Genomic DNA, 5,400 nt, shown 5'->3' on the forward strand with positions numbered 1-5,400 from the left:
AGCTCATCGGATTACTCCGCGTGCAAATAACTATTGTGATTGTGAATTACGCGTTGGTAAATTCCAAGCGCCCGGTCTGCACGGTGCGTTGAAGAGCCCTCTCCAGAGATGCTGCCATTTGAGCCGATCTGCCTCGTGGCTTACAACCGCTCCCAGCACAATTGCCGGCGTCACAAACCAAACTCGGGCAACGCAAACTCATCCGCTGCGATGACTCCATCCCGAGGGGGCTGCTTCAGCCGGCAGGTGAATGTCACCGAGGGGTATCTATCTGACTCATCAGCCTCGTCTGTAATTATCTCTTATTAAGGGCGCGGGGGTGGGGGGAGAAACACAACCGACATTTCTCGCCGCCTGTTGATGACCACGCGAGCCCACAGCAGCCTGTGACTCGCAGCTTCTCACACTTTTCTCTTTCACTTCCTTTGAAGTTGAATTCAGAAGACGACACATCCCCGAGAGAGTCTTTGATGTGGCTCTCGCCACAAGTTTTGAGAGGACTGTCTAGCCCTCTCAAAATGACTGGAGCCGGAGCCGGAGCCAGTTCTCATGGGTACCTCAAATAAGTTCAGGCGGTACCGATCTAGCTCCCGACAAAGGAAATTAAGCAGTTGGACATTCCGAAGCTGCAGAAAATGTCTATTCTTTCTGGAGCAAGTGCTGTTAGCGAGCGCCTATTAATGACCGGCACGTCACACGAAGGGGTGGGTGGCCAGCACCACGCCCGACCGCCTTTGTCTCCCCAGTCACGATGTTTACACACCACACCAGGTACTCATTCGGGGCTGAGTCGACCTAGGGGAGGCTCAGGAACGGTTCAAGTAATCGTCACTGGTGGCGTTTGTGGTGGCCGTAAGTGGGAAGCGATTTTGGTTTGGAAGGTTCGTAGCGCAGTGCGCTAATCGCTGCGCCACTGCTCCCTAGTACAAGACAAAGACCCCCCGTATAGCCTTAACAGACTGTTGGGGCAAGTGCTGTTAGCGAGCACCTATGAAGGCCGGCACGGCACACGAGGGGGTGGGTGGCCAGCACCACACCCGGCCGCCTTTGTCTCCCCGATGTTTACACACCGTACCAGGTACTCATTTGAGGCTGAGTCGACCTCGGGGAATCCCAGGACCGGTTCAGATAATCGTCGCCGGTGTTGGTTGGCCGTGAGCGGGAATCGAACTCGGGTCGCCAGGTTCGTAGCGCAGCGTAGCGCTAACCGCAGCGCCACCGCTCCCCACTCGTTACACCGCCACGCGTAACGAACACGGCGCGATGTATTGATTAGTGACATTTCTCTAATTGATACGGGCGCTGGACAAAAACATCGCAGCTCTTTTTTTTTAATTAAATATAAATATAAGAGGCGTTTTATTTATTTACAACGTGCACATGTGTGAGGTTTGCTTTTAGAGATATATATAATTTTATATATGTGAAAAATATCAAAGCAACACGGAATGTATTGACTCACGAGAATGGGAACACAATGTGCGCTCTGCCTCCAACACCAAAGACAAAGATCCCCCAAGTAGCCTACGAGAGATTGTTCTGGAAGGTGCACCCACACCACTACTTCCACCACCACCACCACAACAACAACAACCACGACATTGTTAATGCCGTCTCTCCAACTACACGGAACACACGGTAAAGCAAAGACCCCCGTATAGCCTTAACAGACTGTTGGGGCAAGTGCTGTTAGCGAGCACCTGTGAAGGCCGGCACGGCACACGAGGGGGTGGGTGGCCAGCACCACGCCCGGCCGCCTTTGTCTCCCCAGTGGCGATGTTTACTACACACTGCACCAGGTACTCATTTGAGGCTGAGTCCATCTAGGTTCAGATAATGGTCACCGGTGTTGGCCGTGAGCGGGAATCGAACTCGGGTCGCCCGGTTCGTAGCGTAGCGTAGCGCTGACCGCTACCACCACCGCCTCCTCCACCACCACCACCGCCACCACCTCAACCACCACCACCACCGCCACCACCACCGCCTCCGCCACCGCTACCACCACCACCACCGCCTCCACCACCGCCTCCACCTCCATCGTCTCCACCTCCACCACCTCCACCACCTGCTCCAACACCACCACCACCACCGCCTCCACCACCACCGCCTCCACCACTGCCACCTCCACCACCATCACTACCACCACCGCCTCCACCGCCACCACCGCCACTGCCACCACCGCCACCACCGCCACCACCGCCTCCACCACCACCACCACTGCCTTCACCACCACCTCCACCGCCACCACCTCCACTACCACCGCCTCCACCACCACCGCCTCCACCACCGCCGCCTCCACCACCATCACTACCACCACCGCCTCCACCGCCACCACCGCCTCCGCCTCCACCGCCTCCACCACCACCGCCACCACCACCGCCTCCACCACCACCACCACCGCCTTCACCACCACCACCACCGCCTCCACCACCGCCACCACCACCGCCTCCACCACCACTACCACCACCACCACCGCCTCCACCACCACCACCACCACCACCGCCACCACCACCACCATGACAACCACCGCTTCCACCACCACCACCACCGTCTCCACCACCACCACCACCACCGCCACCGCCTCCACCACCACCGCCTCCACCACCACTACCACCACCACCACCGCCTCCACCACCACCACCGCCTCCACCACCACCTCCACCACCACCGCCACCACCACCACCACCGCCACCGCCTCCACCACCACCGCCTCCACCACCACTACCACCACCACCACCGCCTCCACCACCACCTCCACCACCACCACCGCCACCATGGCTACCACCACCGCCTCCACCACCACCACCGCCTCCACCACTACCACCACCTCCACCGCCACCACCTCCACCACCACCACCGCCTCCACCACCACTACCACCACCACCACCACCGCCTCCACCACCACCACCATGACTACCACCACCGCCTCCACCACCACCACCGCCTCCACCACCACCACCGCCACCGCCTCCACCACCGCCACCACCACCACGACCGCCTCCACCACCACTACCACCACCATCACCGCCTCCACCACCACCTCCACCACCACCACCACCTCCACCACCACCACCACCATGACTACCACCACCGCCTCCACCACCACCGCCTCCACCACCGCCACCACCTCCACCGCCACCACCTCCACCACCGCCTCCACCACCACCACCGCCTCCACCACCGCCTCCGCCGCCTCCGCCGCCTCCGCCACCACCGCCTCCACCACCACCTCCACCACCACCACCATCACTACCACCACCGCCTCCACCACCACCACCACCACCGCCTCCACCACCACCACCACCGCCACCACCTCCACCACCACCTCCACCACCACCACCTCCACCACCGCCACCGCCTCCACCACCACCTCCACCACCACCATCACTACCACCACCACCACCGCCACCACCACCACCATCACTACCACCACCGCCACCACCGCCGCCTCCACCACCACCGCCGTCTCGTTAATTAAGTCCCCGTGTCACTTGAAACGCGAAGTGCCCTCGTGAGTGGCGCCGCCCGCGAGAGGAGGAGGAGGAGGGGGGGGGAGTAGGAGGGGAGGAGGAGGAGGAGGGGGGGAGAAGGAGGAGGAGGGGGGGGAGTAGGAGGGGGGGAGGAGGGGGGGGGAGGAGGGGGGGGAGTAGGAGGGGGGGGGGCTTTTGATGTGCGAGTGGCTCTCTCGGTGACGATCTGCACCTCGAGACGGCCGCCGCCCGCGCCGCTCGAGGATGATGACAAATTAAATAGAGTACGACGTTTCGATTGCAACACAAGCAACCGTCATCAGGTAGAACTACATTTGAGAGAGAGACCAAACACAGACACAGAGACGCACAGACAGACACAAGCAGAGAGAGACGCACACAGAGAGAGACAACACACAACATAGACACACAGAGACACACATAGACACACAGAGAGACAACACACAACATAGACACACAGAGAGAGACACACACATAGACACACAGAGAGAGAGACAACACACAACATAGACACACAGAGAGAGAAACACACATAGACACACAGAGAGAGACAACACACAACATAGACACACAGAGAGAGACACACACACAGACACACAGAGAGAGACACACACATAGACACACAGAGAGAGACGCACACAGACACACAGAGAGAGACAACACACAATATAGACACACAGAGAGAGACGCACACAGAGACACACAGACAGACAACACACAACATAGACACACAGAGAGAGACACACACACAGACAAGCGCACCGAACCCCACTGTTAACCGGGGACTGTTTTTTTGTTGTTTTTTTGAACCGCGAATCTCTGCCAATCTCCACCGCGTCAGCGCCGCGAGTTACGTCACAATGCACCAAACATTTGCAAAAGGGTTGCGTGCTTTCGTCTGAAAACTAAATTCTACTGAAACCAAAAACACAATTAAACTGTTGGGGATCCGTAAGATGGATAGATTTGACGTCGCTCACCTTCAGAACACAAACAAAAGAAATCCAACATCACCTACGTCTTTGATATTTATTTACGAACAATTGGCATAGTATCTGTAAATCACAAAATATAGTTTCGGCCCTGTTATGGACTTCATTGCGCCTTGTGACGGGTTCTTAAGTAGTTAGTATTCATCGTCGTCACCACCACCACCACCGCCGCTATCAACTACCAGGTTACACACTTGCACTCCAAAAATCAGCACGGTTTTAAAAAATAAACGACATCAGCTAAAGACAGATCACCTGGCAGCATAATATTTGTGTGCGTGTGTGCGCTTGCAGGAATTCCTCTTTGTCGTATACAAAAAAAAGGTATTTGCGAATTAAAACCCGCGAAAAATTGTTTTTTTTTTACGAGTGGAAGGGGAGAGAGAGAAAGAAAGAAAATAAAAAAAAGAAAACCAGACAGAAAGAACTGATTCGCAATCAATTTGTTGGGCGAGTAGAAGAATGCGTGTCGTGCAACCCTCCTCCACCCAACGCCACGACCCAAGTGAATTAAGTCCAACAAAGTTGTTACTGCTTCGGCACATCAGCTGGCAACGCTGGGCTTAGAGCGTTCCTCACACAAGAACACACAAACACACACACAAGCACACACAAGCACACACAAGAACACACACACACACAAGCACACACACAAGCATACACACACACAAGCACACACACAAGCACACACACACAAGAACACACACAAGCACACACACAAGCACACACACACACAAGAACACACACACAAGCACACACACACAAGAACACACACACAAGCACACACACACACAAGAACACACACAAGCACACACACACACAAGAACACAAACAAGCACACACACACACAAGCACACACACACAAGAACACACACAAGCACACACACACACAAGCACACACAACACACACAAGCACA

The sequence above is a fragment of the Lethenteron reissneri genome, chromosome 61 (genome assembly GCF_015708825.2).
Source record: "Lethenteron reissneri isolate LAM-NWPU_2019-01 chromosome 61, ASM1570882v1, whole genome shotgun sequence".
Classification (NCBI taxonomy): Eukaryota; Metazoa; Chordata; class Hyperoartia; order Petromyzontiformes; family Petromyzontidae; genus Lethenteron; species Lethenteron reissneri.